Source organism: Octodon degus, unplaced genomic scaffold, assembly GCF_000260255.1.
Source record: "Octodon degus isolate 3935 unplaced genomic scaffold, OctDeg1.0 scaffold00261, whole genome shotgun sequence".
Taxonomy (NCBI): domain Eukaryota; kingdom Metazoa; phylum Chordata; class Mammalia; order Rodentia; family Octodontidae; genus Octodon; species Octodon degus.
The window spans coordinates 732,705-742,405 of record NW_004524837.1 but is presented as its reverse complement, the minus strand read 5'-3'; the positions used below and the strand labels follow the sequence as shown (position 1 = coordinate 742,405).

General features: G+C 43.3%; 1 pseudogene; it reads left to right on the top strand.

Annotated features, from left to right (window-relative positions):
- The first annotated feature begins 7,277 nt into the window (after positions 1–7,277).
- On the top strand, positions 7,278–7,899 carry LOC105741002 (annotated as a pseudogene).
- Positions 7,900–9,701: the final 1,802 nt, after the last annotated feature.

Genomic DNA, 9,701 nt, shown 5'->3' with positions numbered 1-9,701 from the left:
CCCCCTCCCCACCCCTGTGCCATGCTGACCCCACCCCTGGGGCATTCTGAGACATTGATTGAGACTGGGCATGATGGTGTGTGCCCATAATCCCAGCACTTGGGAGGCTAAAAAATAGGAGGATCACTACAAATCCAATCTGTATTGAGACCCTGGTGAGTCTGTACTAAACACATTTTTTAAAAAATCCTCAATGAGATACAGGTAAACAAAATGCAAAAATTCATGAAGAAGATTATAAACTACTATGACCAAGTAGGATTCAACCCAGCAGTGCAAGGACTGTTCAATATATGCAAATCTGTTGCTGCATCTTGAGATGTTCTTTTACATTTTACATCTGAAAGCACTCTCACTTTGCTACTCCAGCAAATGATGTCAATGATGAATGAATTATGGTTGAAGCAGGGACTCACAAAGGCAGGGCATGAAGGCTACTCCTTTAGTGTTCAGTAGCTGAACTTAGTATGATCTTGAGTTCCATTCCCACACATTGTTCCAACAAATTCCAAGCTGCTTTCTGCCTGGCATTGGCCAGTGCATCAAGACCTCTAGATGGTGCATAGCATGGGGAGGAAAGTGAGTGATGGGCTTGAGTCCTTGTTTGCTGGGGTGTCCTTCCTGGTCTTCTGTCTCCAGACTCTTCCCACTGAATTACAGACCCCCTGGATGCTGGTGAGAGAGCATCTTCTCAATGTCTTTGGTCAATGATCTATGCTTTGGGTATCCTTTCCTAAGAATGTGAGGTATGCTATCACCTGGTGTGTTAGCCTGGCTTCTGTTACTAAAACAAGTCCTTAATACTGGGTATGTTGTAAATAACAGGTTTTTAGCTCATGCTTTTGAAGGCAAGGGCATTCAAGAGTATGGTGTGAGCCTCTGCTTTGCTTCAGATGAGAACCTTCTGCTTGGACACAACATGGTGAAAGAGCAGGGGTGGGAAGCAAAGTGTGTGAAAAGGTAGTTCACTCATGAAGGGAGGAGCAGAAGATGCTAGATGCCCTGACAGCAACCCACTCCCTGGACACCACAGTGATCCCTTCATGAGTTGGAGACTGTGATCCTGTTACATGTGAAAAGTCCCCAACTTCTCAGTAATGTAATGGTAGGGATTAAGCTTGCAGCACACAAATCTGTGGATAACACAAAACAGCATCCAAACCGTGATGCTAGGCAAGGCTTACTCCTTATACCCAGCTCAACTGGACCACCCCTCCTCGATTACTGTGCACCTGCTCTTCCCACAGGTCTCCATTTACCTGTCTCTGAGGGACTCAGTCTTCCACCACATGCCACTGACCCAAACTTTTTTTGAGAGGTACAGATTTGGTTCATAATCTCATACACACCTCCCACGTGTTCCCTCCACCATGCATGGTTTACTTTAACCTTTGCTCCCCTTGTCAGGGTGAAGCCTCCTTTCCGGGACATGTGACTCCCCAACACTGACCCAAACTGTGGGGAGTTAGTCTTCTGGTGGCCCGCCTCATCCTCAACTAGCTCAGCCACTGATCCCAGCCACTTCCTCAAGCTCCTTCCTCTGCTGAAAACACTGGGTCTGGAGCAGTGGCTCCACATACTTTTCTGTACAGGGTCACCTCCGTTCGCAAGTTTAATTCTCAGTTCATGATCTGCAAGCAAATTTGGCTTTGACCAGAATCTTAGGATGAACTCAGGGCACAAACTGAGGCACCACTGCCCTTCCAGTTGGAAAAAGAAAGAACAGCTGTTGAGCAAACAGTCTCAGAAGCGCTGGACTTTCTATTTGGCTGCCTTTAAAGATACAGTGGTGCTGTGCTGGTTCTGTATGCTTTATAGCCTCTTCCATCCTGAAGACCCTGGCCTTCTCCCAGAGCTACAAGACCAGAAATAAAAATGTCAGCGACAGCACTTGAAGGCTTCCAGCTCTTGCAAGATTGCTTCCCAGGAGAAAACTAATTTTAACCCCTTTGAACACCCTAACTACTTCACACCCTACTCTATGTTCACATTTGCACATAATAGGCCATCAGTAAAATTTCATGACAATTATTTCTGCCTCAAATCCTTGGGGAAGGAGGCGTGGGTAGTATACAGATGTGAGCAGCACAGGTGCCAGCCCCCCTGACACAGGACATGCCTGCCTTTCTCCCATTTCCCCTCTTAGTAATTAAGTACTGATCTGGTGCATGTCGGTTACTCCTGTAGATGCACACAGGATCTGCTACTGTGAGCAGTGAAGCCGCAAATGGATAAATGAGACAAAGCACGAAGTGTAAGAAGGCAATATAACAGGTGGTAGAAGGTTCTGAGCTGCTGTGTTAGCGGGGGTGGGGGGTAGGCAGACCCTGAGGTGGGGATGTACGAGCTGGGGCCTGAAGGCAGCCACCCTGACATGATAGAAGGAAACAAAGAAAATACATTACTTTGGAAAATTGAATCATAGTTCACATGTAGGAGACTGCTCTCTGATGCTGATGCATAGGACAGGGCGCGGTTCAGGCTGACCTCACCACTGGCCCAAGTCCTCTTGCGGATCTGGTGAATCCTGTGCATTCTCATGGTGAGCTCCAGCTCTTGGGCTGGGCCAAGCTGAAAGGCCAGCCTTTGATACTATGGGAAGTCAGGGTGGGACACCTCTGTGGGCCAAAGCCCATGTGGCCCTCCCCTGTAACTCACCACAGGTCTGACCCAGAAGATCACTGCTCTCAGGACAAAGAACTGAAAGGCTCAGGTCTTCACTCAAAATGTTCTGGATACACTCTGGGAGGCTGAGATGGGGGATCCCAAGTTTGAGCCCAGCCCAGGCAACTTGGTGCCTTAGTGAGATCCTGTCTCAAAAGAAATTTTAGAAGGCTGATGATGGAGCTTATGTGAAGATTCTGAGCTCAGTCTCCAGTACTAAAAAGAGCAAACAAACAAAAACAACTGGAAATCAAGTAAGCCACTTTTTGAAATAATAAATAAGAGTCTGATTCTGCCTCTCCCTCCCACAATAATTTTTTAAAAATAATTTTTAAAATATCAGAAACATTTGGATAAGAAATACACAGCATGGGCTCATTCAAATATTGGTAGAGGTAAATCTTGGCTGCCTTTTGAGGAAAACAATCTGACCTGTGGACCTCTGAGCCAACTCTGTAGCAGGTACAAGAAGAGGGAACCTGCACACTATTAGCCACTCCTCATTCTCCCTGTGGTTACACTATGGGTTCAGGCAATCCCAGTGTGAAACTGTACTCTCTACTGTGTGGTGGTCTCTAGGCTTTCTTGAGCCACCGTCCTTGGTTTATTTTCTGCATGAAGACACTTGGCCATCCTGGGTAGCTCACAGAGGTACAGAGAGCTGCCAGGGTGCTTCTCACATGTCTCTGGCTTTCTTGGAGGTTGTCAAGAAGCAAACCACTGGTGAGCTGCGGGCATCCCCATGGCCACCTTCCTGCCTGGAACTGGCCACTGCTGGCTTCCAGAGCCCAGCACCTCTGCTGCTCATAGCAGCTTTGTTTCCACATGGTGCTAGGGATACCAATGCCGCTGGCATCTTGTGCCACTGTCCTGGGTCAGATTTTCCTGAATAAGGATGGCCCCTGGAAGGCTGCGAGGACCTTCAAGTACACACGTGTGTTTAAACCCAGTAGTACTGGATGCTATTGAGAGCTTTCAACTTCATTATTTTCTAGTACCAGACTCAAAGCATGTGCCCAAGTCTCCATGCACAAGAGGCTGTAAAATGTGGCCAGCTGGGGCATTTCTGCCTCAGGAATTGGCTGCTCCGTGCACTGAGCAGCCCAGTGATTAGATTGCTTCTTATGGCCCCTTGTAGAAACATTGGTGCAATCCCACAGAAACTATGAAATTTATCCAAAATAGTGGGGCAAGAGAAATACCGTTCCTTGTATCAACTCTGCCCTTCTGATGGTGTGAGAAGGAAGAAACCCTTGTCTCATTTTTGCTCTTTCATTCACCATTTCCAGTTCCCTCCTATACTATCTGTCTGGGTTACTTTTCTCTCATTGCTGAGACAAAATACCCAACACCCCAAATTAAGGGAGGAAAAGTTTTTTTAGCTCACAGTTTGTGGAGGTTTCAGTCTGTACTCAGCTGGCTCCAGGGCAGGGTGGCATGGTGAGGGGCAGCAGTTCAAGGCTGCAAAGACAGAAAAGGCAACAAGAGAAAAAGAGAGGAACAAGCCTTATGTTGTAAGCAGGCTACCCCTGCCTGGAGGGTGGGTATAGCACTCACGCAATCTCCATGTCCTCCTCTTGTACAGGATGAGGATGTTTACAAAGTAAGGACCCTGGCTCCCTGCTGAGTCGCTTAGTTAAGCTTCTAAACTCAAGTTGACACAATGGATCAACCATTACACTACAAGTTCCAATCCTGGACAGGACACTGCTCCTTGTTTTCCAAGCATCTCATTTTATTTTACTTTTTAAATTTTCTACTGATGGCTTTATTAACACTTAGTCACTAGCCATAAGGGGTGAGGCCATGACTTGAACTAATTTTGGTGTGGTTTAGATCCAGAATATTCTCTCAAGGGCTCATGAGTTCAGAGGTGTGACTTGGGGAAGTGGGTTTATCGGTGGATTGATCCACTGGTGGGTTTGTGGCCGTGTATGCTATTGGGAGGTAAGGCCTCAGTGGAGTTGGGTCACTGGGGGCAGGACCTGGAAGGGTGTATCTCCCTCCTGGACTTTTCTGCTTCCTTCACTGTGCCTCTCTACCCTGTTATTTTGTGTTTGAGCTTGCAACCATGTACCAAAATTCTGAAACTGTGAGGTAACATTAATGGGTCCTCCTTTCAGTTGTAGATGCTGGGTACTGTGCCTCAGCCACGAGAAAGTGACTAAGACAAACTTGCTTCTTGGTGAGTGGCTGTGTGCCCAAACTTTGCCCACACCATTTGGTTCTGTCCTCCCAACAGAGGACAGGTTGTCTCCCTCATCCTACAGGCAAAGAGTCAGAAGCCCCAAGAGGCTTACTCACCTGAGGACATATAGCTTCAGTGTAGGGGAAGAATCCAGTAGAACAAGACTGCAGGGCTGTACTGTGGGCTCTTCCTTTTGTTGATTTCTTTGCTCACCCCACAACACTGCCCTGGAAGCAGCTTATCCAGAAGGACTGTAGCTCACCCTTTTCCATCTCCTGGGCACATTTAGGGGTCCCTGTGGGAGGGACAGAGTCATTGCTCTTTGGGGAAAGTTTCATTCCTCCTTGAGGCCTAGAGTACCCCACATCTCCTAATGCCTAAAAGAAAGTGGTAAACAACATCTGTTGAGTTTAGAATGAATGTGAGATAGTCGAAGATAGTCCAGACAGTCCAGACCAACCCCTAGGTGCTGTTCCACTAGGCTTTTACAAATAAATATGGTGTCACTCTCTTTCCCTGTGGAGCATGTGTTCCTCAAGAGCCCTTCTTCTGTACACCACTGTACTCCTTAAGACACTTCTAATTAAGGACACCTTTAATTTAGCAGGTAGCAAGGTATGTGGGGCCAATTCTAATTCTAGGTGTGTGGCTCCGTAGCTCACTGCTCAGCTTTTGGCCCATGGGATGGGGTAGCTGAGTATTTGCTGGTCTGGGGCTGCTCAGATCCTATAGAGTGGCTTCTAAAAGATTCTGTGACAGCCATGGAGAACCTATATTTATCTCTGCCTCTCTGACTCTTGAATTTCTTAGTCTCATTCTCTAACCAATCCACTGATAGTACAGAAGAGAATGATTCCTACTGGGGTACTCATTGGTGATTCTAATGGCGCCCCTTACACTGATGCCTTAGGGAATGTCCAAACTTACCTAAACCCTCCCCCTTCTCGGCTTATTTCTTACTTTAATATACTTACATTCAATATTTTTCTATTACATAAAAATATTACATCTACATATCAATGGTATTTATACATTTATCATTCATGTCATTACACATTTTATTGAGTATATAACATTATATAATTATACATAAATAATATTACAACTATAAATCATATATAGTCAAATTACATATGCAATAAAGTATAATTTAATATATATATATTTTGTTTTAGGCTAATATATATAAAAGAAAAATGAGAAAATATAAGCAGAATAGAATACTATACAAGACCTCTCCAGTTTTACTCACAACACAACATACTTTTGTGCAGATTCTTCAAACCTTCTGTAACTAGTCATTTACACACATTTTCTGAAGTAATGTGTTATTATAGTTACTATTTGTTAACTGCCTTTAAATAACATATTGTATTATAATGATCTTTCCATGTCAGTGAAATAGTTTTATATTATCCTATTAATACATAAGTGTAAATAATCTTTTTAAGCAATCTGTCACTCTTGGCTTGAGGCTGTGTCTATCAGCACTGCAGTGAATACCCTCTTCCTGGCTGACTCCTTATGTGCCTCCTTAGAGATCTTAGATGGAATTCTCGTAGTTCAAGTTTGAATTCTTGTAGTCCAAGTTTGGCATCTCTTTTCTGAAGAATCCTAACACATCAGGAAGTTTGTCCCTGAACTAGTAGTTGGACTCCTATAGCCTTTCTCCTGTTCTGCAAAATACTTTTTTGTGAAGTCAGTCACAGTCCAACATATTTTCATTAGAAAGTAATGTCCTTTTCTATATTAAGCACACAGTTGGTCTGACGGTTGTAGGTTATTGTTAAAAAGATATTAAGCATGCAACCTCATTAAAAAATAAAAAAGAAAAGAGCAGGACTGAGACTTCAGATCTTTCATGGCCCATAAAACCATTGAAGGGTAAAGGAACTTAAACCTTTCCCCTTCTCTGCTTATTTCTTACTTTAATATACTTACATTATATATTTTTCTACTACATAAAATATTACATCTACATATCAATGGTATTTATACATTTACCATTCATATCATTACACATTTTGTTGAGTATATAAAATTATATAATTATACATAAATAATATTACATCTAACTATAAGTCATAGATAGTCAAATTACATATGCAATAAAGTATAATTTAATATATATATATATTTTTTTTTTGCCTTAGGTTAATATATGTAAAACAAAATGAGAAAATACAAACAAAATAGAATACTATGCAAGACCACTCAGTCTGTGTGGCCCATTACTGTGCTTGACATTGGATGGGATCATGTGGAAGGTCTGACTACTCTTGGGTTGGGTACTGTATTATAATTACTGGTGGCTGGAAGCCTGGCCTGTGTGTGAGCAAGTGTGAACTCAGGGTGTTCTCAATTTCATGGCTAGGAGTTCCAAATTCACAGTAAACTCTTAAGTGTTTAAAGGTCGGTTAACTGGATGATTCCAAAAGAAACAGGACAGTGGCATGAACATGGGGAAACAAGAAAGTATGCGACCATGAAGAGAATGCTTAGTCTCAGAGATGAGAGACTCAAAGAAAAAGATAGATTAAAACCTAAAAAGAAAGAAAAGAAAGATCCCAGTGCTCTAAAAGAAAAAGAAGTCCCCAACATCCTTCCTGCTTATTCTTCCAGTATAACACACAGCTGGACCCACCTTATCATATCCTGATTGATACCAGCTTCATCAACTTTTTGATCAAAGCCAAATTGGACTTGGTACAATCAGTGATGGACTGTCTGTATGCCAAGTGTATCCCTTGGACAACTACTGATTGTGTAATGGTGGAAACTGAGAAATTGGGACAGAAGTATGGAGTGGCCCTAAGGATTGCCAAGGAGCCACGGTTTGAATGATTACCTTGTACGCATAAAGGGACCTGCGCAGATGACTGCTTAGTGTGAGAGTAACTCAGCTTGAGTGTTACACTGTGGCCACAGTTGACCAGTACCTTAAACAGAGAATCCAGAAGATCCCTGGAGTTCTTATCATGTACATTTCTAATCACAGAGTCAACATTGAGCAGATGCCAAATGATTATGGAGCCACTCGGCTCTGACTCTTACAAGACAAAATTTCTCTGCCTTCTTCCGGCCAACTTTTCGTTTTCAGTTCATTCAGCATGCTATAGCATGAATTATTCACCCATTTCTGAGTATGGTTAAATACATTCACTTTTAATGCTTTCTGAAAATGATCATTTGTCTGCTTTAAAATTTGTTGCACCTTTTTGTAAATCAGGTGGTCCAATGGCTGTTCACATATTTGATTTACTCAACAATCATTTATTAAGTTTATGCTAGGCATTTATCAAGGTAGGTTCCTGTGCTCAAGTCACTTCTATGAAAGAGAAAACATATTGAGTAAATGCCATAAAATAAATGAGGTGTGGTGGTGCCTACCTGTAATGTCAGCACTTTAGCGGATCACTGCAAGACCTAGGCCAGCCTGGCTATAGAGTGAGGTCAGGGCCAGCCCAAATTACACAATAAGACCCTGTCTCAAAGAAAAAAGGAAAGAAAGATGTAGCCTTTCCTTTAAAGGAATAGCCCAGAAGGGCATGGGAATCATTTTCACTTAGTCCACTGGCTGCAAGTTCCAGCTTTAAGAGAGGGTGGGAAAGTCTCCCAACCAAGGACCCAGCTATCAACATGGACATCCTATTACTGTAGGAAGGTGGCCAGGAGGACTTGGAGGTGTTTATGTGCACAGAGACAAATGCCCGTGGCATGGGGCCTGACCTCTTCAGATGACTGCTAGGACATTTTTATGACTAAAGCATAGAACTCATGGGGAGAGAGAGATCCTGAACCCACATCTGAGAAAGGGCCTAAGATGGCATATTCAAAGATTTGGACTTGATCCTGAGAATTCAAAATAACAGGCAGAATCTAAATACTATGAAAAGATTGATGAGGCTGGTGAGATAGCTCGGTGGTCTGAGCACCTGCCTGGCAAGTGCAAGGACCTGGGTTCAATCCCTGGTACTGTATGCCAGACTGGTCCTGGAACCCCCTGGGTGTGCTGTGCCAGCCTCTGAAACTGGGCATGGTGGCACATGCCTGTAATCCCAGCACTGTAGAGGCTGAGACAGGAAGATCACTATGATTCTAAGCTATCATAGGGAGACTCTATACCAAATAAAAGATTTTCTAAAATAACAATAAAAATTAAAAAAATAAAGATCAGTTAAAACTTTCTTTTTTGACTTTTCCATTTGAAACACAACCTTTGTCTTTGAGAATGTAGGCACTGATACAGACACCCAAGAGGAAGTCAAAATAGAGGAGCCTTCTCAGTACTAAAGGACACTTTAGTATCTGGATTTGCATTATAGAGTGAGCTTGCCTTTCATGAGGTAAGAAGGGATGGTTTACAGCTCCAGGCCACATGCTGGTGACTTGCTATGGTAACTGGTTCTGTCAGTCAGCACCTCAGGTCCTGTGTACTGGGAGACTCATCTGAAGAACAAATCAGAGATGACACCATGAGCCATCTGTCACTATCTTCCCTCACCGTTCTTGGCCAGCAACCTGAAACCCTTGGCAGAAAGAAACCAAGGGCAGAAACACCTGGAAAATTGGTGTCTCAGGAGCTGTTCCTCTCCAGATAGACAAATACACTACTCATTGTTTGTTCAATATCATTTTCAAATGTTTATTATGAGGTATAGATTTCATGCAATTGCAAAAAAAAAATGGAGATGTTTGCCCTTCCCCCAGTGGTAGACTGTTGCATAACTACAGTAGTCCAACATCACAGGCAGGACTTTGGTGTTGCTGTGATTAATCTGATTTGCTCAGGTTTTCCAGTTTGGCTTACGCTCCCTTTGTGTTCAGAGTTTCATGTGATTTCACTACA